General features: G+C 33.6%; 1 protein-coding gene across 3 annotated transcripts in view; it reads right to left on the reverse strand.

Annotated features, from left to right (window-relative positions):
• GALNT13 (polypeptide N-acetylgalactosaminyltransferase 13) overlaps positions 1–26,400 on the reverse strand; it is a 465,175-nt gene that overhangs the window by 378,316 nt on the left and 60,459 nt on the right. The window lies entirely within an intron of this gene.

Genomic DNA, 26,400 nt, shown 5'->3' on the forward strand with positions numbered 1-26,400 from the left:
TAGTTCTTCTTTCAATAAATTAAGTTAAATTTACTCTTCTTATTTTTCCTCTTCAAATGCTAAAAAAAATTCTCAGCATCTTAAATATACCCAGTCTCTCAAATATTCCCAGGACCCTGTCACAGAAAATAGCAAAAGTTTTTTTATTGAATACGTACCTTTCCCCCCCCCCCCCAGGCAGATTGAAAACTACTGTCATCGGGGATTTTCTTTTTATATATAATTACATTTATGTGATCGTCTACAAATCACTTTGAAAAATGGGATGAAACATGATGCTTGGTTAAGACCATTTAACATGAAAGTCAAGTAAGAAGTTATAGCTTCTTCATGCCACTAGTTAAAGGAAACAGTGGATCTTAGACTAGGCCCTATATTACCTACAAAAGATAGTTAAGTTTCTCACCTATAAAATGAGGTAGCTATCTATGCTGCCAGATGCTATGAAGAAACTAATCATCCCTGTCACTATATGTCCTTAGGAATACTCACTTCAATATTCAAACTTGGTGATAGATGATGGTTACAATTCATGACAGAATTTGCAGTTATCAGCAAGGTATTTACAGACTTGTGAAGTGACACGACCCAGGATTTGTATCACAGTAGAAAATACTTTGCATACATTTATAACCTCCACGTTTTGAAATTCATTTAATCCTTCCACTGAAAACAGATCAATATTTCAATAAACTTAGCAGTATTTACTTACTAAGATGAGCCAAGTACGTTTTCATCCTTGCAAATGAATCATAAAGTTTAATTCTACAGTACCACTACTCTCTGAGCCTGTCACATTGATTCCTAACATTTCACTGGCCTAAAATAATCAATGTTAAAACTGTGTTTGTTCATGTGGATTGCAATGAAACATGAGAGAAAAAAATGTCAATTTCTCCCAGCACACATTTGTTAGAGTGTCAGCTAAAAAGAGCATCAGAAAGCTGGAATTACACCTTTTCAGTTTCTGTAGTAGAAGGGCATTCTATGTATGGTAATTATTTGTCCTTCATAGCAAGAAAAAGCCAAGACTGCTCACTGATTTTGCAAATGACATTGCAATAATAAGCATGATAAAGTATAAATTAATTAGACTAAAGAAAAAGTAACTAGCAAGACAAAATATATCTCAGGTTATTCCATCACAAAGCAAGGAATACTGAATATGGGCCACTAGTCTGTGTTTTATGTAACTGGAAAAATGTCTCCTAGCTAAAAGGAGATAAACTGGTTCATTGAATTGCTGATCTCGGGTCACAATTAAAGTCCACAATACAAAACTGCAATTTGAAGCAACTTTTGCCCTATGGTTTCTGAAATTTATCCTTCAAAAATATCACAAGGATGACAATAATTTTGCATGATACTGAACAAACAGTTATTCCAATCCAATATTTAGTCTTCAAATAAATGATTACGGAGATAAGTATGAATCATTGCTCTTCATAACCTCATCCTTGTATGTTAGGGATGTGCAATGCGATCCCTCACTACTCTTTAATAATATTTCAGACAGTTTTCATCCACGGATGTAGACATTTCTTAATTATAAAATGAATCATTTTAAAAGTAAAATATCATTTGAAATTGCAATGTATATAGCAGATAAAAGCAGAGCCCCTTTCCCAGAAAAGGAGGTTCAGGGCCTGGCCTCCTTCGCCCAGACACCTCCTCAGCACACGTGACACTCAGAGGCACATTTATGATACCTTACAGGTCTGAGAAACAAAGCTTGCAAACCACTGGAAGCCTACATCTCTTTACTCTTCCCATTCAAGAAAGTAAGATGACCAGTTTCCTATGTTCACATGATGAGTACAGAAGCACTTCCTTTCACTTACCTTAAAATGGTACTTTTCAAATTTGAAAGCTGCCTCTTAGTTCTCTAAGCTTCAGAAACATGTATCCAACTTCTTACTCATCACTCTTATACGAATTTCTCAAGGGAAGCTCAAATGCAGCTTATCCAAGATGAACCTCATTTTCTTAGCAAAGATCACTATCACCCATACAATAGCTCAAGCAGAAAACCTGAATCATCTTGACCAAGTGCCTCCTACTCATCCCCAAACAATTCCCAACCATCTCTTCAGCTATGCCTATCACTCTTCCTAAATCTTAGTTTCTCAAATTAATTTACTCTTCCTATTCGTCACCTCTACTGCCACTAAACTGATTCAAGCTACGATTATATTTTCTTTCAAGCTACTGAAATATTTTCCCTACCTGACTTCCCTGCCACCCACTTTTCTGGTTTTCTAACCTATTTTTTTTTTCACAGAGCAGTTAGTTAGGGCCTTAGGGATTCCTTGTTTACAACCCTTCAGTGGTTTCCACTGCTTTTAGAATTAAATGCAAAACTCTTAATGCAGCCTAGAATGACTTGACCATACCACTAGCCTCCTTGTTTTTTCTCCTCCTGTAATCTTAGCGTTCTCTCAGTCCTTCAAATCTGTCAGTTCCTCCTTGCGCCAGGGCCTTGACCCAGATAAGATCAAGTCATCCATCTACATGCTGTCGTATTCTGGATTAGAAGCATTTATCACAATTGTAAATCAACGTGCAATTCTTTCTTTACAATTTATGTTCCCTATTGGCTGGATGCTGTGGCTCACCTTCACATCCCAGCACCCAGCGCAATGTGTTGCACAAAACAGAGCTCCCGGAGTCTTTATCAATTGAATTCGTAAATGATAATATGGGATATGGGGAAGAGTATGACCTATCTTTCATTTGATTTTCATAGACTTGACCAGGTTTAAAACTTTAAATCCTTTCAGTCTCTTTTTAAGAAGCAGATCAGCTTTATTTTTTAAAAAATTAAATGTATTGGGGTGACAATGGTTAGTAAAATTATATAGGTTTCAAGTGCACAATTCTATGACACATCATTTGTATATCACATTGTGTGCTCACCACCGAGGCAGTTCTCCTTTCATCACTATATATTTGAGCCTCTTTTATCTTCATCTACCAACCCCTCGCCCCCCCTGCCCCCGATCCTCTGGTAACCACTAAACTATTGTCTGTGCCTAAGAGTTTTGTTTTTTGTTTGTTTGTTTGCCTTGTTCCTTTGCTGCTTTCAGTGTTATATCCCACATATGAGTAAAGTCATATGGTTCTCAATCTTTTCTATCAGACTTATTTCACTTAGCATAATAATCTTAAGAGCCACCCATGCTGTCACAAATGGCAGTATTTCATTTTTTCTTATGGCCGAGTAATATTCCATTGTGTATATATCCCACATCTTCTTTACCCAATCATCTATCAAAGGACACTTTGATTATTTCCATATCTTAGCCACTGTAAATAATAATGCAATGAACCTCAGGGTGCATGTATCTTTACAAATAAATGTTTTCAGATTTTTTGGATAGATATCCAGGAGAGGAATTGTTGGGTCATATGGTAGTTCTATTCTTAATTTTTTGAGGAAACTCCGTACTGTTTTCCATAGTGGCTGTGCCAATTTACATTCCCACAAGCTTCATTTGGGATTCTGAAATTGTTCTTTTCTCTTTTTTTTCAGCTTCATTATGTCTTTAATGAGATTGAAGAATGTCTGTCATACGGAAAAATGTTTTACTTGTTCATATGATGTGATGTGCAAAAATTCTACATAAAATTATTATGATTTGCATTTGTATTTTCCAACGTATTACTGATAAAAGAGCTCGACTCTTCAATATCCTTTTAAGCATCTAGGCATAAGAATACTGTTGAAATTGACAAGCATTACAGAAAGAGAGGATGGTAGAAGAGGAATATGTATGAAGGTCGCTAAGTTTGGGCAGAGACCATACTCTCAGATCCCTAACTCCATCAAACAGTGATTTTTTTTTTTTTAATTCATTCCTGGGTGTTTAGTTGTAAGTGCCTCTGGTTCACTTATAGATATTGATCTGTTCAAAAGCAAGGAAGCCTTTACCACATTAATTTTTGATCCTCTGCCTCTCAGGAACTTGTCATATTATTTAAATAAGTGTGGCTAGCTAAATGACTGTCAACATTCATGAAACTATTGATATTTAAAGCTCAAAACCATTGATTTGGGGTTATTCTTTAAGGTAAATATAAATTAAATAATTTATTTTATTTAATTATTTTTAAAAATTTTGTATGAGATTTCCTTGCATAGCTATGCTGAAGTAATCTACCTTTAAATAATATCAATAACAGCCATTTCAGAGTGTTTATTATATTCTAATTGCTATGCAAATTTTTTTGCAGATATAATTTAATCCTAATAATACCACTGTGAAGTACATAGTATATTACTGTATTGTAATTATCCCTACTTAACAGATGAGGAAACTAAGAATTAGAAAGCCAAAGACCACACAAAGCAAGGTGGCAAAAAAAGAATTCACACGCAGGCTGCTTTACTGCAAGTAGAGATGATTCAAGCATAACTCTACAGGGTCTCAGCCAGGGTAAATGTAGGAAGCCTCCTCAGCATTTGGTCCTCTCACTATCGTCTTCATCATGCAGGGAGAAGATGGAAAATTTCTGATGCTGAAAAGCAACATTCCAGCGATTAAGCAACAGCTTAGGGAGTTTAGAGACAATACTCTGTCTTCTGACCTTAGAGTAATCTAGTTTGCATTAAATTCAGTACTCCATGTGTAGTGTCCCAAAAAACATGGTTACAGGTACTGACACAACATTTTTAGAAAATCTATGAAATCCATTTAGCTAGGGGATGATTTAGGCATGAATAGGATATCCAAGGAGAAAGGCTGTACACAAATAACAGTACTTAATGGCACTATTTTAAAAATGATAATTCCCAGGTTTGAGACATCTTATTTCTCTGGAGGATAGTGGAAGACATCAATAGAGAGGGTTTGAGTATAATCATGAAGAAAAGTTGTAAGTTAAAAAACTGGACCTTATATCTACAATTTGAATGGGTATATAAATAACCTGGGAATCTTGTTAATACACATATTCTGATTCAGTTGGTTTGGGTGAGACCTAAAATTCTTCATTTTTATAAAATGCCCCCAGGTGATGCTAAGATTACAGATTTAAAGACCACACTTTGAGTAGCAATATGAGTCTCAACATATAAATGGAAAATCTACAAGGCAGGAAAGAATCATACATATTTTGAAGAATAGTCAGTAGCACTCTTTCCCTGGAGAAACAATAGATGGAAAGGAATATTTAAATCAAATTACACAGGGCCTTGAATAACGGCTTAGTACTCTGAGATTTTATTTCAAGTACAATACTAGTTTTAAAGCCTTTCTCACAGAAAAAGTATTCCTTTAAATTGACAAGTGCAATGTTTAAAATAACTTAAAGATAATGATTTATTGATTTAGTTAAGGCTGCCATGTTCTCTATCCTTGGAGAAGGCAGGATTCATGCCATTAAAAAAAGTTCTGTAGATAAAATTATTTCAATACTTTATTCTAACTAAAGCTCTAATTTATGATAAACATACATTCGCATCAATAAATTTTTAATAAGTCTAATTTCACGCCACTTTAATTCAAGCATTGAAGATTGCCAATTCATGTATTTCCATGTTATTTATTTTTCACCAAAAAAGTTCTAAAGATATGCAAACATCAATCTGCTGCAATTAATTACTTAATAGCATGGAATTAAACATATTTACTATGTACTTATTTTAAATAGCCCAACACAGAAGATTGACAGAAAAAAAAATTTTTTACAATAAAAGCTGAAATGAACTCGTTTTTTCAAAATGAGCTACTACCTCAAACATTTATTGGTTCCAACTGTTTTATTCACTTCACTCACATGGTTCCAACACAGCCTGTTCTTTAGAGCAGAATTATTTTGCTAGTTTAATTAAAGAAATAGGAATATTATTCCGATGAATTAATACCTGATTAACTTGGGAAAAATTAGTTTAGGTATAGGAGACATCCAAGTTTTATGGTGCTTGAAACCTATTAATTTTGGAGGATTTCTTTACAAAGAATACAAAATTTGAAAATGGTTCATGATCATTCGGTAAACGAGATTCAGGTTAGGAACTATAGAGCCCACGTTTAGATACATTATATAGTAGATTGATTAATTAATTGATTAATTACTGGGTACCTACTGTGTTCTAACACTATATCCCAATACTATAGACTATAGCCAATACTCTTCTAGGCACTGAGGAGGAAATGTTGAATGAAACAAAATTTTCGTCTTCATAGGACGTATGCTCCAGAGGTGGGAAACACAATAACATATAAGTAGATAAGACAAGTTCAGAATATATAATAAGGGCTATGAAATTAAAATAGGGTAAGGAGATAAAGAACAGTTTAGAAATGGCTATTTCAGCTGAAATGGTCAGGGAAGATATGTCAGGATCTGATATTTAAATTGAATTCTTTAATGATGAGAAAGAGGTAGCCCAGCTAAAAGGGATTTTTTTTTTTCAGTTTTATCCACAGTAGGGAGAGGAGGTAATCAATAAATATTTGTTGAAGTGTTACATGGATAATCTAGGGAAAAGTATTTTGAGTAAAATAGAAAACGCAGAGGCCCTGAGATGAGTATAACTTGCAGTTTGGAGGAATGAAAGGTAAGTTAAGGAGAGAATGGCAGAAGATGAGGTTGAAGAGAAAGGTGGGGGCTAGATCAATAAATCAATGTTTCTCAAGCAAGGATGCACATTATAACAATCCAGGAATTCTACAAAGCACCAAGGCCTAGGGCGTAGCAGAGGTCATTTATATCAGAAGAGGGAAGGGAACCTACTGTTCAGACAGAAGCATTTATTTTTAGGCCTCCAGGGGAATCTGGGGTTTTTTTGTTTGTTTGTTTTTAAATTTCTCTTTCTTTTTTTCCTTTTTTTCTTTTTTAATTAAAGTTTATTGGGGTGACATTGGTTAGTAAAGTTACATAGGTTTCAGGTGTACAATTCTGTAATACATCATCTATATATCACATTGTGTGTTCACCACCCAGAGTCAGTTGCATATAGCGTTAAGAACCAATGATCCACAGACTTGAAGGCACAGTAAGAATTTGGGTTTTAGCGTATCATAGAAGGAAGCCACGAGAAGGTTATTATTAGGGGAATACCAATAACGTCATCGAGATGTATATTGCCTTAAACTAAGATTCAGAATAAATAGTTTGCTCAAATTCTTCTTATTTTTTTCTCACCTAATTTGTGTATTTATACACAAAAATAAAAAAAGCAACAAAGATAATCATATGCAAAGCAGAGAATAGTATAAAATATGTTCTTTCTAATGGTGATATGTATATAATATACTAATCAATAATTACGAAACTTTCTCACTCATCACGTAAGGAAAAAAAATATTCCATTCCTTCAGCTAGACTATTTTCAATGATAGAGACTTAGGAATATTAAACTATCCAAACCAACTTCTTTTGCTTGCACATAACTCCAATTCCCTAGGACCCTCTAACAGTACAAGAAGTAACAGAAAGCTTGAATCAGTTGTATCTCTAAAATCTGAATTCTCCTGGTAGCTCTGTGATTTCTGGAAAACAAGGTAGGAAGAAAGTTGTTCCAAGACTGATTTCCATCCTTCCTCTTAATTGTCACCCCTTCCCAAGTCTCCATACTCCTTACCCGTATTTTTTTTCATAGCACTCACAATTTCTAACAATTTCTAAGTTGTTTATTCATTTATTTTATTTATTGTCTATCCTCCCAATTGGCATGCAAGCTTCACAATAGCTTTGTCTCTTGTGTTTACTGATATAGTCTAGCATCTTGAGAAATGCTTACTGTATAGCAGGCACTTAATAGATATTTACTGAAGGAAGGAATGAAAGTGGATGTGGTCATTGTTCCTATACTCAACTGTATAGGAGTATAGAAACTGAAGAAACTGAAGCTCCTAGTGGCAAATGAATTGTACAAAGTGACAACTTTAGGAAATGACAGACTTCGGGTTAAAATGCAGATCTGTTTCACACTACAGTCCAGGTGTTAACGACTATACACTAACTATTTAGTAAAGCACTTCCTAAGCTAAGACTAGAAATGTGTGTTGTGTTCAGACTGTACATAGCCTCAAGTGCCATTGTAAAGAGTTACGACTTTGAGCTGCCATTAGTTGGAAGTTATTGAAGGACACTGAGCAGACAAGTAAAATCATCAAAGTAGTGTTTCAGGAAGATTTATCTGCCATCAGTGTGGAGAACAGATTGGAAGAAGAAGAACATCAAGGCAGCCAGATAGTTCAAATATAAAAAGCACAATGTCAAGTTAATTTCAGGAACCGGTCAAAGTAAAAGTGTATACATCATTTGTAACAACAAATTTTTCTTCAGCTTTGAGATGCAGACCAATTACAAATGTTCATTCAACAAATATTTATTGAGGGCATGCAATGTTCATAGCAGTCATCAACAGACTCTACCAGACATTTTATATCAAGTCATAAGACAAGACCTATGGATGGGCTATGTATGGTCATGCTCACTTCATTCCACTTTGTGGGCATGTAAATAGCATACACAATTTAAAGATCTTCAGAAAACCCTTATAAAGTAAAAGTAGAAAAGGATTTCCAAACTAGACTGAAGTTTATTCAGTGATCAAATGTCGGTTCTGTGCCTGATCTATGAAAGACACTCTAGTAGATGATCTCCTGAGTCACAGATGGATCTTAAGTCCTGAAAACACAGCGCCCTTAGTAAGAACAATAACAACAACAAAAAACAATAAACTGTACATAAGTAGCTTGAAAATAAAGAGGTTATAATGGAAGAATAGACAAGGTACTATTCAAGGTGAGAGGAGAAAAGGGCTCCCTTAAGCTTGGAATTGCAGAAATCTTCAGTGAATTATTAGTAATTGAGTTATAAAATATATTCACTGAAGTACATCTAAAATAGTATGCTAAGGGATTTTGGGTAATTCTTGGTAAACATCAGTAATGTTTAATGACGTTGGGTATTGTAGATACAAGAGTGATGCATTTCAGGAAAGGCAGGATTGCAAATTGTATAGGTCCTTTCAGAGTCACTATGATTTCTAAATAGGACACTAGGTCAGAATCCTCAACGCTCTCTGTAGGTTTAGTTTGGCCTCTACTGTTTGTCTAACTTTGATAATTGATACAATACCCTTAGATCTCCATTTCCTTGTTAGGAAAAAATGTGTGTGTGTGTGTGTGTGTGTGTGTGTGTGTGTGTGTGTGCACGCTCATGCTATGGAACACTTATTCCTCATTACACAAAAGAGTTGTATACTTTATTGATTGATAAATTTTATTTACATTAGATTTTATTCGGAAAATGTATTGTAGGTCATTGAGAATTTTGAGAAACATGAAAATAGGCTATTATTTCTAAGACTGTTACCAACTCTAAAACTCAATTGCCATCTTTATATCATTTTTTCATTTGCTTTGTCATATAGATACCAATTCCAAGATATCATATAAGATGAATTCTATCAATGAGGCCACTTCATAGATTATCTTAAATTATCCATATTAGTAAATTTTACTATAGTTACACAAATATATTACAGCATAGCTTCCAGTTCATTTGTAGCTCCTTTTGTCATGAGAAATGAGAACTTCAACTTATGAAATATAACAATCATTGTAGCAGCCTGCTTACCTAAGTTGGTAAAACTTTATATATTCTCAATATTTCTTGAGTTTTTTCCTAGTATAGGTGAATTTCTAAGATGTGCATTTATATCTTCATAGAACTCAAAATTATTTTATGTTTATCCTGGTATTAAAGTTAGAAAGATGGAGAAGTATTTGTGGTAGCATCTTGAACAAGGGATAAAGACTGCAGTAGCCTGACAGAATTACTTTGTGATTTGGGACAGCCATGTTTTCAGTTGTCCTATAGTTTATGACTGGATCATTAAAAAAATAAATAAATAAATGAATAAACTATTCTGGTTGTACTTGTTTGCTAAAACTGCCATAACAAACTACCACAAACTTGGTGGCTAAAAAAACTGTAGAAACATTCTCTCACGGTTCTGGAGGCTAGAAGTTTAAAATCAGGTTCAACAGGGCCCTGCTCTCTTCAAAGGCTATAGGGGAGAATCTTTCCTTGCCTCTTCCAACTTCTGGAAATCAATACTTGGCTCGTGGCAGCATATGTCCAATCTTTGCCTCTATCTTCACATAGTCTTCCTCTTTCGATGAGGGTTTTGCTGTCTACTCCTTCTCTTATAAAGACACCAGTCACTGCATTAAAGGTCCACCTTAATTCAGTACGAACTCCCTTAACGAGTTATATTTGCCAAGATCTTATTTCTATATAAGGTCACATTCTGAGGGTCCAGAGGTACATACATTTTTTTTTCAGATACTATTCACCCATGATAGCGGTTGTAGAATTTCCTAACAATTTGTATGAAATATATTACCATATATAACAATGCACACATTCTAATTAATATTATAAAATTATGTGAAAAAAGAAAAAGCATCGATGCTTTCAGATGATGGAAAACCTATATTTGAAAACTTCACGCCTTCTTTACATATTGATCATGTTTATACACTGTTTACATTCAATATAGATTTCTTGAAATGATTCTCTCCAGGGGTGTATTATTTTGGGAATGAAAGTTGAATATTTTCTCTACAGATCCTTCCATCATTACAGCATTAAGCAAGTACTCACTCAGTATCCCTTCCCTCAATCACTGATATGGCAGGCCCTTGGAGGCTCAGGAGATATACCAGAAAACTAAATAGACTGGCATTACTATTGTCAGGCAGAAAGGGAGAAAACAAGAGAAAATAATTTAAACAAGTAAAATATATATGCCAAGTGGTAAAAAGTGCAATAGAGAAAAACAAAGCCAAGGAGAATAGGGTTTGCAGTAACAGGGAATAATTCATATGTTCAAATACTATGGCCATGGAGGCCACTCTCTGTCACTTACAATTGAGGCAGTGCCTAACAGCGGGAGGGGAAAAATAAGACAGGAAGAACACTGGCGAAAGAACATTACAGACAGAAGAGCCAGAAAATGCAAAGGCCCTAAGTTCAAAGGGCGCCTGGCATATTCCAAGAATAGCAAGAAAGTCAGCATGAATGGAGTAGCATTAACAAGGGGAGATTAACAGGATTTGAAGTAGGCAGTGACGTTAGCAGATGTGGTATAGAACTTGTTACGCCATTTAAGGACTTTGAGTGACATTTAACTTTGAGTGACAGAGAACCAATAAAAAGGTTTGAGCAGAGGAATGGCATGATTTTACATGAGTAAAAAAATTACTTTGGTTGGTCTGTTGAGAATAGGTTATAGGTGAGCAAAGTCAGAAGCAGAGAGAACAGTGACTTGGTGAGAAGTGTTTGAATTCTGAACATATTTTGAAGGAATAAAACATCGGATCTGCTAATATGGAATGTGAGAGAAAGAGAAAAGTTAAGAATGACTAAGATTTTTGGCTTACACAAGTGAAGTGCAGGAGCTGCTAAAAACTGAGAGAGAGAAGATGTCACATAGGGAAGCTTTTGGTGGAACATTAGAAGTTCAGTTTTAGACATAGTAAGTATGATATGTCTCTTAGAATCCAAAAGAATATATCAAGTAAGCCTTGGTCATAAGTGTTTCAAAATTAGGTAAAAACTGTGAAGTGAATATATAAATTTGGAAGTTGTAAAATTTTAAGATTGCATATAAAGCAATGAGCTCATATTGGATGAGATCACTAAAAGAATGACTATAGTAAAGAACAGATAAATCTAATCTCATTTCTGGGGCTACCTCAACATTAAGAGGTGAAATGAAAACAGAGAACAGGCAAAGGAGATTGAGATAAAGCAGTCAATTAAGTAGCAAGTAGGAGAGTGTGACAGCCACTAAGACAAGTAAAAAAATTATTACAAAGAGGTAGGAATGATAAACTGTTCCAAATGTGATGCATAGTCAAGTAAGATAAAGGTTGAGAGCCGGCCCCTGGATTTAGCAAGATGGAGGCTGTAAGTGATCTTCATAAAAACACTTTTGGTGAATTAAATAAAACTTTGTATTTAGGAGAGAATTCAAAAAATGACTACAGAAAATTCTATCAAGACAATTCTCTTTTAACTTCTCCACAGAGATTTCTGGAGACTAAATGATATAACACATTGTGCTTTGAGTGGAAGGATTGGCATATAGTAGATAACAAGCAGTAGATCTAATGATGGTGGAGATGTCGGTAATAATGCACACAGACCTAATTCTACCAGAGCCAATTTCCTCAAGCACAATTTCTTACCTCCAAGAATCTCTTTTTTGAGATTCAGTTCATATCTCATAGGATAAATAATAAATAGAATTAGGCATTCCCCTAAATAGGTACATTCATAGTAAAATAAATTACAACTCATATATTACAAAAGGAGAGAAAACATTACATGGCTGTAAATAATGAAGACAGTTATGAGTGAGGAATTAATAAATAAAGACTTTAAATATTTGTATTCTCCCTTTTAAAAGCCAGAGGAAAATGTCTAAACAATTATGATGTATTAGATATTAGCTTGGTGCAAAAGTAATTGCGGTTGAAAGAGTTAAAAATAATTGCAAAAACTGCAATTACTTTTGCACCCACCTAATAGAATAAAGTACAGCCAGTAAAATTGTTTTAAGAAATATTTGATGATGCAGGAAAATGCCAAAAGTATAAATGCAGAGAATTAAAGCGGAATATAAATAAGGAAATAATGCAGGATCTCTATTAGAAATAGGAAGAATAAACCACAATTTAATTATAATTTAATTATAATAACCTAAATGTGGTTGGCTTACAAGTTTTTAAATATTCTTTCTTATGTTTTTCTATATTGAGAAAACATTTTTAAAAACAAAGACTGCATTACTGTAAATAAAAAAAGAATTAATTTTCCAAAGATAGAATCATAAATTATATTTAAGTGATTTTTAATAATAACAATATTTTAAAGTGTTTTTACTAAGAAATAAGGTTTTGTTTTTAGAACTGTTAGCGTCATGTAAATTAGGATTTTGTGTACTAACGTCTTTTTCTAGAGCTTTTTATGATTCCTAAAGCATTTTTTTAGTGTATCTATTTAATCCTCAAAAGATGGAGAAAATGAGATTCTGTCCCAGACCAGACTTTTACTCGAGGCCAAAGCCATGGTAAAATCTAGATCTTGCAACCACAGCACCAGTATTATTGCCACTATACTATTTAATCTTCACTATACCGACCCAATAGAATCAGTATGACAAAACTACAATAAAACACATGTGAATGTAATTCCAAAAAGTATGAAACAAAAATATAAAAGACATTGGTTACAGTAACATCAACCTAATTTTTAGATTAATATTCAGGTTCATTTCCACAGCCAGATTCTATTTTGAAATATGGTTTGATTTAGGGATAGCACAATATTTTCCATTCATTTATATTTAATAAAATCATATCATTTACATACAGAAGAGTAGGTAGGTATGCAGTAAGCCTCATCAAGATAAGAGTGTTCAGGGGACACAATGAAAGTTCCAGAGCCAAGAGTGTATTCTACTTCTCTGTATTCTGTACATTCTCCTTCTCTAGACTAAAGCAGTATAAAACCTGTCAAGTATTTCTTTCATAAGCTAATAAATAATTCAATAATCAAAATATTTAGCTCTGGACTGTAACTTAAAAGATAAATTAATGGAATCAAATAAATAACATATAAAGATTTTCTACATGTTAACTTTAACATTACAAATCATCAATGAGAAGAAAGATACCATGTGTCATAGTGAGTATTGATTTTAAAAATCCATCCTCATTATTAAGCTAAAATATGTATGAATCAAATCATCCAAGGTGAAACAAAATTTAAAAATAGAAAAACTCAATGAATTTGTGATTACACGGACATCTCAGTTCAGTACTAAACAGGATATTTCCCCCCAAATGCAGCCTGAAGTTTTATATTTATTTCCTTGTTCCTATGGAGTTTACTTGTACCACTAAATATATCATAGTACAGAAAGAGAATTTTACCACCACATAGGTTCTGTATTTGCTTAATAAATTCTACACTGTCTAATATATCACATTTTTAAAGCCAAAGTTCCATTTTACTTTAGATTTCAAAAATCTGAACATACGAGGTAGGACAATTAAGTTCATGAACTCATCCTAGAAAAAGTGCTACATACCTCAGTGCTGAATATCACTATGGTCACATTTGAAGTACTCCCCTTGGGAAGCTATGCACCAATGCCAGCGCCTAGTCCACCCTTCAAAGCAATTTTGGAACTCTTTTCGGGAATGGCCATCATAGCTGTCATATTACCCTTGATGTCCTGAATGTCATCAAAATGTCTTCCTTTCAATATTTCCTTTATCTTCAGGGAAAGAAAGAAGTCACTGGGGGCCAGATCAGGTAAGTAGGGAGGGTGTTCCAATACAGGTATTTGTTTACTGGCTAAAAACTCCCTCACAGACAGTGCCGTGTGAGCTGGTGCATTGTCGTGATGTAAAAACCATGAATTGTTGCTGAAAAATTCAGGTCGTCTAACTTCTTCGTCCAGCCTTTTCAGCACTTCCAAATAGTAAACTTGGTTAACTGTTTGTTTATACTCAGCATTTAATGGTAATAGCCTTATACTCAGCATTTAATGGTAAAATTTAAATGTAAGTACAATAAAGTGTGAAAAGTTATTTAAAAAAATAAAGAGAATGTGTGATTAAAAAGTACTCTAATTAGCAAACGTATTTTAAATTAAATTATCAACATTGGGGGGAGATAAGTATTCTCATTTAGTGATAAGATTAAAAGATTAACAGGCTTTCGAAGAAGTCATTAGTAATATCTATCAAGAGCCTTTTAAATGTATGTATGCCTTTAAAAAACAAATCCCATAACTAAGAATCTAGCCAAGAATATATGTAATCAGCAACACTTTCAGAGATAATTTCCTAAAATTGTGTGTAACATTATTTAGTGGCAAAAATTAGAAGCAACCTACATAAAAGTTAATGAAAATTATAGAAATCGTTGGTACATATATATGATGAAATATTATGCAGCCATTAAAACCATGTTTTGAAAGACTATTTCATGCAGGACAAAATGTTCTTGCTATATTGATTGAAGAAACTAAAATATTAAATTTTATTTAGCATGATGCCAATTTCTAGGTTATTTTTCTTCTTTATTTTTATTTGTATTTAATTTTTTTCTACAATAAATCTTTATTAATTTTATTATCAAGAAAGTAAATAGTATTTTTTTTAATTAAAGTTTATTGGGGTGACAATTGTTAGCAAAGTTACATAGATTTCAGGTGTACGATTCTGTAATACATCATCTATACATCACATTGTGTGTTCTGTAATACACCACATTGTGTGTTCACCACCCAGAGTGAGTTCTCTTTCCATCACCATATATTTTATCCCCTTACCCTCATCTACCACTCCCCTCCCCCCCTTACCGTATTTTTGTTTTCAATTGTAATAAATTATGTTAGATTTTTCATTTGCCTTCAAGTCAAAATATCTAAAGAAGATTTTGGTTAGTAATATTTAGGTACTTTTTAAGTTACGTAAAAAATTTTACATCGATTACAAATAATATGCAGTGAATTCCAGAAAGTAAACTAAAATCTTTATAACTAAATTATTCACATAAGCAACAGAAAAATTTATAGGTGCATACTGAAAAATATTACATGTAAATATCATCCTTATTCCTAAAATCTTCAAGAAACAAATGTTTCTGGAACAGCTGGATTTTTATTTTGGGAAAAAAAAAAAAAAAAGGAACCTGGACTCTCCTTATACCATACACAAAAATCTTAAAAGCTTACACCAAAAAAACAAACAAAAAAAGTCTTCGTGGCTTTGGCCAAGACAAAGAATTTTTAAATAGGACACCAAAAGACCAAAGAAGAAAATGTTACATTGGACTTAAACAAAATTAAAAACCTCTGCTCTTTGAAAGATACCACTTAAATATTTTTAAAAACAAGCCACAAATGAACCATTAAAAAATAGGTAAGTAAATAAATAAATAAATAACAAAAATTTTGACATACATTTCATAAAAGAAGATTGGCCCCAAAAAAAGACAAGATGCTCAATATTAGTAATTATCAAGACACGCAAATTAAAACCACAATGAGATAAAATTAAAGACTCACTAAAATGTCTATAATTAAAAATGCTGGCTATGAAATGTTGGCCAGGATGAGGAATAACTAGATCTGTCCTACTTCGCTGATGGGAATAGCAAATAGTGTAACAACTTGGGAAAATAGACTGGTGGTATCTTACAAAATAAAAATACTCTCAGCATTTGACTTAGCACAACCACTCCTTGATATTTACTTGTGAAAACACATATCCACGCAAAGATTTATGTATTAAAGTAGCAGCTTTATTCACAACAGCTATGGATAGAACAGTAAGGTCCATCAATAGGTTGAAATAATAAACAAATTATAATATACACATGTAATAGAATACTTCTCAGCAGTTGAACCAATGATATACTCAACACCATGGATCAATCTCAAGGTCCTTATGGTGATTAAAAGTAGCTGGAAACACAAGTTCATAGCGTACATTTCCATTCATCAGATTTTCTATAATAGGCAAAACTAACCAATAATCACAAAAACCAGACCAGTGGTTGTCTGAGGCCAGAGTGGAAGAACTGACTGCATAGAGGTATGAGGGAACATTTCTGTGGGGAGCGGGAGGGGTGGGGATCATCATTGTGACGTGGGATTCATTTGTCAAAACTCATAAACTTTACACTTAAATTGGAGCATTATATTATACCTCAATAAAATTTATTTTAAAACAATACTTTTTTAACCAGCTACTACCTTCAATCATCCGCAATGCTATAGTCACATACACAGCATTACCTGTTGACTATGGGCCCTTTTCTGTAATTGTATCACCTTATTCTTGGTAATTTTCCTTTTGGTGTTTTCATTTTTACAACTTTCCAACATTACTTGCATATATTCATTTTCCATCCCCTCCATTTTCCCTATCCTCTTTATACAGGTGAATTTAATATACCACATACGTACATCCTTTTCAAAACCCCTCAATCTAACTTTAATAAATGTTTCTGCATGTTCTCTATGTATTGATTCATTCCACACATCCCGTATGATATGGCTGCTCCAACCAGAGCTCTTTTCAACGATAGCATTACCACATGTCAATATATAGTAACTTATATGCCTCTGCATCACATAGATGGTATACAAATGCAACATAAGGCAGATTCTGAAGGAGAAAACATAGCGCTTGTCTATAAATTTGCCAATTTGGGCTGTAAATCAAATTATATGGGCCATACAAATTGGTAGTCACAAAATAGTCATAAGGATGTGAAATACAGTATGGGGAACATAATCAATAATATTGTAAAGATTATGTATGGTTCCAGTAGGTACTGGACATATTTGGGGGAATCACTTCATAGATTGACCATTGGACTGTACACCTGAAGCTGATGTAGAATAATACTGAATGTCAACTATAATTAAGTATATATACAGAGGGTGCCAAAAAAAAATGCATGCACATTTTAAGAAAGGGAAAAACTATATTAAAATCGTAACACTCAATATATACTGATAACAAAAGATGAATACAAGTCATGTGTGACTTTTGCAATTACAAGAGGTACTCAAAGTGGTTACCATAGGCATAATTTTAATACATTTTTTTTTCTTTCTTAAAATGCGTACACTTTTTTTTTGGCAGCATCTGTACATATGGTCACAGGATATAAAGTGTAGCATAGGGAATATAGTCAATGGTATAGTAACAGCTATATACAATGTCAGAGGGGCAGCAGACTGGGAAGGGGGTTATAACTTTGTGAGGAGTGTAAATGCCTAATCATTATGTTGTTTTATACACCTAAAACTAATAAAAAATGAAAATTAAAAAAATTGTATGGGCCAATAAAGGATAAAAAGGTTTAGACTATGTGTATAAACAATAACACCAACACCAATAAAAGCTTTTGCCATGATAACTGACTTATTTTAAGTTTCTTAATCATCAACCCAAACTGGATACTCTATAATCATGAGAATATTCAAAAACTGCCAAGTTGATCATGCATCCATCTTTCATTCATTCAACAATTAGTAGTTGAGCATGTAGTATGAGGCAGGCATGGTTTTAGCTGTTGAGTACAAAAGTGGACAAAACTAATAAAAATTCTATCTTAGCCAGTTTTCTCTGCTGCAACAATGCACCTTACTGACAATGAATTCCAGTAGTTAGAAATCAAATTTGTCCATCCCCATTTTATGAGTGGACTATTTGGTAAACAGTTTTATGCCCAACTCTCTACTCAATCAACTCTAGTCTTTATGGAATTGAAAATTAGATCTTGCCCTCAAAATACAGATATAGCCTTACAGAATTTTTTCTACTTATTTCATATATTGTCTCTCTGACATTTCATTCATATATTCTGTGTTCCTTTCTCCCCTTCTAAACATGAAAACAGGAACATGTCTTCTTTATCTTTCTAACCTCAGTTCTGACACAAATCAAGCACTCAAATATTTGCTCATGAATTGCCTCAGCTTATTTAAAACTAATTAAAATTCTGAGTACTTGCTTTATAAAACAACATCGAAACTCAGTTGTACAAAGGGGAAAACTTTCTTGTCCCTACCAATTAATCTGCCAAGGGAATCAATTTAAATGATTTAATATTCCATTTAGTTACCATCTAATTCAAGTGGTTTTAATTAATGAATCAAACTGTAACATCTTACTCTTTATTTAAATAAAGACAAAAATGTCTTAGTGCTATTGGCTTACATAGATAAAAAACAGCATTCCATTCTCCTTCTATATGGCAGCTGATCATCAACAGATCTTTACTTTTCCAGAAACCTTCACTGGTCCCCCATTTCCTGGAGAACTAAGTTAAAAATTCCTTTCCTCAGCACTAGAAATCCTTTAAAAACTGTCTTTATCCTAACTTTCAAATTAAAATCTAGAAGTCCCCTTTATATCTGACCCTGCTCCAATCAACCAACTCATTGAATTATCCTATCCTTATTTTGGGAACAGCAACAGCTTTCTCTTTCCTTTTGACACCTACTTCTTCCCAATTTTCACAAGTCCACACAGTTTACATGAATAGTAGTTTATTTGATGTCTCTCATAGCAGCCACCACTTTCTAGTTTGTGATGCAGTTATTTATGTGTATCCCGGGCATGTATACATCAGATCTCCACTGGACTGTATGATGCTTGAAGACATGTTCCATTTGATTAAACTCTGTATATTTCATAGTACCTACCCCAGTACTTTTATTTAATAAATGGCTGAAAAAATGGAACAGTTGTTCTTATTAAACTTTGAAAAACATGGTGCTTTTACTGCTCACAATTTTTAACTATTCTAAGGCTGTAGAGGCTTGGCCCCGAAGGAACCTGCTGAAAAAAACCTATATCAATTAGTATACTGTAGCAATGCAATAAATGCAAAATTACTAAAGTCTGAAATAAGGGATGGTAAGACTATCAAGTACGTTTCTCCTAAGTTATATTAAACAAAACATGTTTTACACAAGGTCAGTTATCTAGAAATATCCTTCTTTGTTATCCAGAAATATCCCCATTTGTGTAAGTATTTTGTAAATAGTATATAAATGTTATGATTACTCTGCCTAAAAGGATTCAAGGCATACCTGAGTCAGTTCAAAGTCTGGGCTCAAAAGGCAGACAAACTAGGCTATGAGTCCTTTCTTCCCTGTACCAGTTTTATAACCTTGGAAAATTTAATTAACCCTTCTAGGTCTCAGTTTCTCATATGTAAATGGGGATAATAATAGCACCTACCTTCCATGCTAGTTTGAGAATTAATCAAAATTATATATATAAAGCACCTAACCCAGTAAACCCAATAATCATACAGTATTACAATGTATTTTTATTTCTGACACTGATATATCTGTGTGGACTGGCAGAGGGATCAGAGGAATTATGAATAATAGTATGAAAGGACAAAGCAAATATCAAAGGTCAAAAATTTATAAGACCTGTTAATATTTGAACACTATTTATAGACTTCATTGAAAATTATCTGGGAAATATATACCCTTAATCCAACTTGACGGTATCTATAAGTCTCACTTTTTATATGACTACAAATATTACCATCTGAAAATTCCAGCAGTCATCATAATTTATTCAGGGCAATTTCAATACTGACAATGCATTTTAATCAATCACATTCTTCTACCTCCTCACTCCCGAAAGGTAAAGCCATATTTTTCTTAAAAAAACAAAAAACAAAAACAAACAAACAAAAAAAACCCACAAGGAAAAATCTGGTATTAGTTTTAACACTGTAATTTACCAGTGTTCAGTTTCCTATCATACCCGTGCACTAGAACTTTCCCCTGAAGTACCAAAGATTAATCAAACAAAACAATAAACATTTACTGTTTAATAAATGAGTACATAGCTAGGTGTTAATGTTATGAGGAGACGATTTAGAAAGAAACAAAAGAAAGGGCTGATGCATTACTCCATTGTCAAAAATCCAAAAGAGCAAGGCTACTTGTGTCCCCGGATTTATGATCATGGACCACTTAGTTTCCCAGACCAAGGGAAACATGGAGGTATACAGATGAGATTACCAGTCAGCAATTCCACCCATTCTCTTGATTTCCCCCAATTCAGAGCAGTAGTGGGAGAGTTTTGAGGAACATAAATGAGTAAGAGTAACTTTGTAGAAGTTTAAAATGCCAGATAAGGTAATACTGTTTTATAATAGATTCGAAACCCAAAGCGTCCCTAGGAAACCCTTTCCTGGCTGGAGTTTATACATCCTACTGACCAGGGAGATCTGGTAGGGCCCAGGGTGTCTCTAAGAGTGAAGACAAAACTTTTTTCTTAGATATTTTCCCTTTTGTCGAGTTGGGTAGGGGGGAGAGAATTTCATTTCATTTCCCAAGTATGTGTAATACGTTCAAGATTCAGGATCAGGTAGAGAAAGGTAGGATCCTTCCCTTCTTAAATATCATAAGTTTATATCCATTCTGTCCTCTGTGATGATATAGAAGGCCCTTCTGTGGTTTCTAAGCAGATCCCTTCCCATCATCAGACTACACCACTTCTCATATCAGACTACACATCATCTGTGGACTGACCAAGAGCTAAATACTAAAAGAGTTCACTTTCCATAGCTTCACTAAAAAAAACACACACACACACAAAAAAAACCTAGAGACATATAACCCTTCATTTGGAGACCAGCATAATTTTTTAAAACCATGACTCATTCAGTTCATTTTCTGGATGGCAACTGATGCCCAGAGAGATTAATTTACTTGCCTAAGGCACAGGTCCTCAGTGGGGAGCCAGGAGTAGGATCCGATATTGCACAGCGCTCATGTAAATCCGCCACACAACCTCGTTTTCCCACTGTGTGTAAGTGCCCTGCAGCAGTACTCGTCTTCTAAACACCTAGTCTCTCAAATATGTGTTCTAACTCTTCCAACTTGGGAGTAGCAACACAGTATTCTATAACAGTTAGGAGTTAGAAATATTCTCCCATGTATTTTAGTTCTAGGTGGCCCCAGAGTGGCATAAAAGTGTCAACCTGCTCGTCTAACTAGTACTAATGTTATCAAAAAACAATCTTTAAGGAAATAGAACAAGAAAAGGAATCATGGGTCTGTATCTAATATTAGAGAATATCTACATGCTCCCATCAAGTCTTTGAAAAAATATATATTTTTTTTTACAGCATCATTCCCTAATTGATGTATAAAATTATAATGCTGGCTGGCTAACAAAGATTCCATTATATTCCATAAACTCCATTTAATAGAGAAGAATATAATCCATTTTAGATAAAAAGTGTTCATAAAAGTGATTGCTTTTAAATTTGATTATTTAAAATTTAATAATGTAGCCAACTTCCAACTGAACAATTCCACTCAGTTGTCGAACAGGTGTCTCAAACTCAACAGGTCTAAAATACACTCAGTGTCCACCCACATATCATCTCCTACATTCTCTCCTCTTTCAGGAACTTGATTGAGTCAGATAATGCCCAGTAAAAAACTGGACACTTGTCCTTGACACTTCCATCTCCTACACCTGTCAGAGACAGTCAGGCACCCAGCTCTCTAACTCCCATACCTCTAATACCTCTTTATTTTACCCACTCCTTTCATAGCTCACTGCCACTACTCTGCTTAAACAGGAATCACTTCCTACACAGAATTCAAGGAATGCTGCCACAGCTTCCTACCCAGCCTCCATGAATTGAATCCATTCTCATTGAAACCACAGTTATCTTTCTACAACACAACTGTGAACGTGTTTGTTCTGTCTTTTAAATCCATTTACTGGCTTCCCAATTTTTAAATTCATTCAGTGGCGATTTTTCATTCTTTCAGTTATCAGTATTATGTAATAAGCACCTCAAACCCACATATAAAAACAAATTCTAGGCCCCCAGTACTGCCCCATATTAACTAAAAATATTTACCCCCATCCCATGCCCCTATATTCCTCCATGATGACAATCAGCATCTTAAATCCCATATTCATAATTAGTCTTGCTTGCTTTATATAAAGTCTTATTGCATCTCTATATGTTCCTAAAATGTACGTTTGTAAATTTTAGTCACTTTTAGCTTTTAAAACTGTATCATGCTGTATATCATCTTTGAGGGACATAACTTTTACACTTATCTTACTATTATATCATCAATATTAATTCGTATTGGTGCAAGTCGCTGTACTTCATTCTTTTAGACTTCTACATGCTAATCCTTTATATTGATATACCACTATTCATTCATCAATTTTTCTATTGATGGACCTATGGGTTATTTTCTACTTTTATTTTTATGAACAGGAGTTTTATGAAATATTTGTATATGTAGAAGAAATTGTCTTGAGTGTTGGGTCATACACAAATGTTCAGATTTCAGAAAAAATGCCAAACTAACTGCTGTCTGAAATTATAAAAATGTGGAGATGCATCATCTTTAACAATTGGTGTTTATTAGCCTTTTTAATTTTGGCCAACTGAATGGATATAAATAAGTAATTGTAGCCTCGATCGGCATTTCCCTGATCACAATTCATGTTAAATATTTTTTCATAAATTAGTTTACTATGTGTGTTCTCTTTTCAAGGAAGTATCTATTCAAATCTGTCGTCCATTTTTTCCTATTGGACTATTTGGGCTTTTCTTATTAATAATAGGACTTATTTATATACATTTGACAATAATCTCTCAGTTGCCTGTTTGTTAAACATCCACAGTTTATAATTTATGTTTTTTCTTCCTTTAAGGTATATTTGAATGAACCAACTTTCTCAATTTTAATACAGTAAAAAGTATCAATATTTTCTTTTATGTTCAATGTTTTCCCTTGGTGTTTTAGAATTTTTCTTTAATTCAAAGTCTTATGGATGCCTAATTTCTTTTTTATTAAAGTTTATTGAGGTAACAATGGTTAATAAAGTTACATAGGTTTCAAGTGTACAATTCTGTAATACGTCATCTATATATCACATTGTGTGCTTGCTACAAGTTTTAGTTTTGTTTTTGACATTAATACATCCAAAGTTCATCGTGGTTTGGGACATGAGACAGACATCCCATTTCATCGGTTTTCCACATGGATTACCATTTTATTTTCAGCTCCATTTCCTGAGCAGCCCTTCTTTCCCCCACTGCTGTGCAGTGCTTCCTCTGTCATATACTGAATGTTCCAAACACGTGTAAGTCTACTTCTGGGGTCTGCGTTCGGCTTCACTGGGCAATCTGTCTACCGTTTGCATCCCTTTGTGCCAATGCTACAGTCTTAATTACTCTAATTTTATAAGGCCTCTATGTTTTTCTCCTGCAGAAGTATCCTGGGCATTCTGTAATCTTATAAATTCATAAAAGTTTTAGTATTTTCTTCTTTGATTAGTCGTTTCCTACTTTAATGTTTTAGACTTCAGCTTAAACGCCACAGCCTTTGTGAAATTTTATTTAATACCCTAGATCCATTTTCCTCTACTCGGAGCATCCATCTCCTCATCCTAATACCCATTATATCCATTATGCTTGGATTCATTTCTAAATTACATTCTTACACAGAGAGACAGAGAGAGAAAGAGAGAGAGAAATGTTTACTTTGTTATTGACTATGAGTTCATGATAGTAGGTACCTCAGTTTCCTTATATCTCCATCCAGGTATTACTACATAATAGTCACTGAACAAATAATTTTTTTAAAGAGTTACTTTCTCCTTTGAGATCTCATCCAGAATAACTCCTCCTCCTTGCCCCCTACTGTGGACCCCATTCACCCTGAACAGCAAAGCCTGGTAGAGCCTCATTCAAACACTTCAGGCACATGCTCAACATTTAACAGATATTGATAAAGGATTACTGTCGGCCAATTCTCCATTGAGGGGTGTGTGTACATCATCTCATTTAATTCTCAAACAATCTTGTGAAGCAGGATTTATTGCCTCTAAGGCTCTCATTTTAAGTGAGAACACTAAGATTTTATTCAGGAATTTGCCAAAAGTCACAAAGCTAGTTCAGGGGGTCAGAGGCAAGAACCAGGCTGCTCAACAAAGCCTGGAATTTTAACTTTGTAGTAATCTTGTTATACCAGCTGTGACACAGATGTCTTTATGCTTATGCTTAGGATTTGTTTTTCTTTGCCCAATACTGGGCAAACACGTTGTGCTTTTTTTTTTTTAATTGAGATATAATTGATGCATAACATTGTGTAACTTTAAGGTATACATGTTGATTTGATAGGCACTTAAATAATTGATGAGTTGATGAACAAATTAATGGACATTTCTTAAAAATTAATTCAGAGTTATGCTAATATTAAGTATTAAAAGTTGTTTAAAACTTAGAACTATAAGTGATCTTAGAAACCACCCAGTCCAAACCCTGTGTTTTAATAATGGAGACACAAAGGTCCAGAAAGATCAACTATTTTTTTTTTAAGTAAACAGGGCTGTTTTTAGTATATTTAGAAAATAAAACTTTCAGTCAAGTAAATTTTGCACAGCATCATGTGCCTGTTAATAAAAGATATTTAAACATGTGCCAGAAATTCCTAAATGAAATAATATTCTGAAATAATAAGTAAAGATAGAAAATAAAATTAAACCCCTAAAGTCTATTTTACTTATTCAAGACAAACATTAATGTACAATATTAAACGAGTCTTAAAAATATAGACAATATAGTTTAATTTACAAGTTAAGTACAAGGACAAATTACTATTTTTGCCTTGCATCACTAAATTTGACATTTTTAGATTTAAGCCTGAGCGTTAAGGACTTAAATCAGCAAAATTGTACTTGTTTGTTACTTGTAGAAGAAAGTCTGGTGCAATTTTGCTGAATCAGATTATAACATTTTTTTGTGTGTATGTGACCAATCTAGATGTCTCCATTCAACAAGTGACAAAGTGATCATTCCGAACTGATGTGATCCATCAAAACACATTTGCACTGTCAGCCAAGTAGCAGCTCAACTGATTCTAACAAAGAAGAAGACACGACTGATTTATTCTGGGATTTTAACTGAAGATCAGCAAATCAATCTCCATGTTCATTTATCAAAAGCTGATGGATTCATAATGTTCTTCTCTTTGAATAGTTCTAGTATAAAGGTATAAAAAATGCACACAAACTACCTAAATGGATCTTGGCTCATTCACTTCCAAAGTATTTTTTCTCAATCTTTGTACTAGTTCAAAGCTACAGTGAGAAAGAGACTCATTTTGAAAAGAGGAAGATAACCAGAATTTCTCAAATTAAGCAAGAGCATGATTACAATCTAAAGCAAACTCAAGATATCCAAAGTAGTCTTTTAATAAAAATTAATTTTTGGAAATGCTGTTCTGTTTCCCTGAATCCCAAACAACCAGATAGTAACAATGAAATTGTTTAGTACCATATTTTGATTAATAACGAACTTCAAAAATATCTATAACACTAAAAGCAGATTACATTCATTATATAAATGCAAATCTCAAGTCAGTAATTTAGAACCACTCTTCCCAAAGGTACAAACGTTTCAACTGGGACTCAAAGTTTACCTTTTGTTATATTTATGAAGAAAGATTTTGCTAAACAGAGAATTAATGTTAACTAGATTTCAAGAAAAAAAATGTTTAATTCAACAAGAATAAAACTAAATTTAAGCACCTTTAAGTGTTTTAGAGTACTCATTTACTAGGACTATTTCAAAATTCTATTTATAGGTCTAGAAGTCAACAAAAAGCATAAAGAAAATTATTTGGAATAACTACAGGAAAATAATCTCTATGACTTCACTTAATAAACCCCCATTTATACATATCACTTTGTTTCTTTAGAATTCACTCTTATCTAGTCGTTGAAACTGGTTTTTAAAGAGGTAAATATTGAGTTAAAGTAA

Source organism: Rhinolophus ferrumequinum, chromosome 8, assembly GCF_004115265.2.
Source record: "Rhinolophus ferrumequinum isolate MPI-CBG mRhiFer1 chromosome 8, mRhiFer1_v1.p, whole genome shotgun sequence".
In the NCBI taxonomy this organism is placed as follows: Eukaryota; Metazoa; Chordata; class Mammalia; order Chiroptera; family Rhinolophidae; genus Rhinolophus; species Rhinolophus ferrumequinum.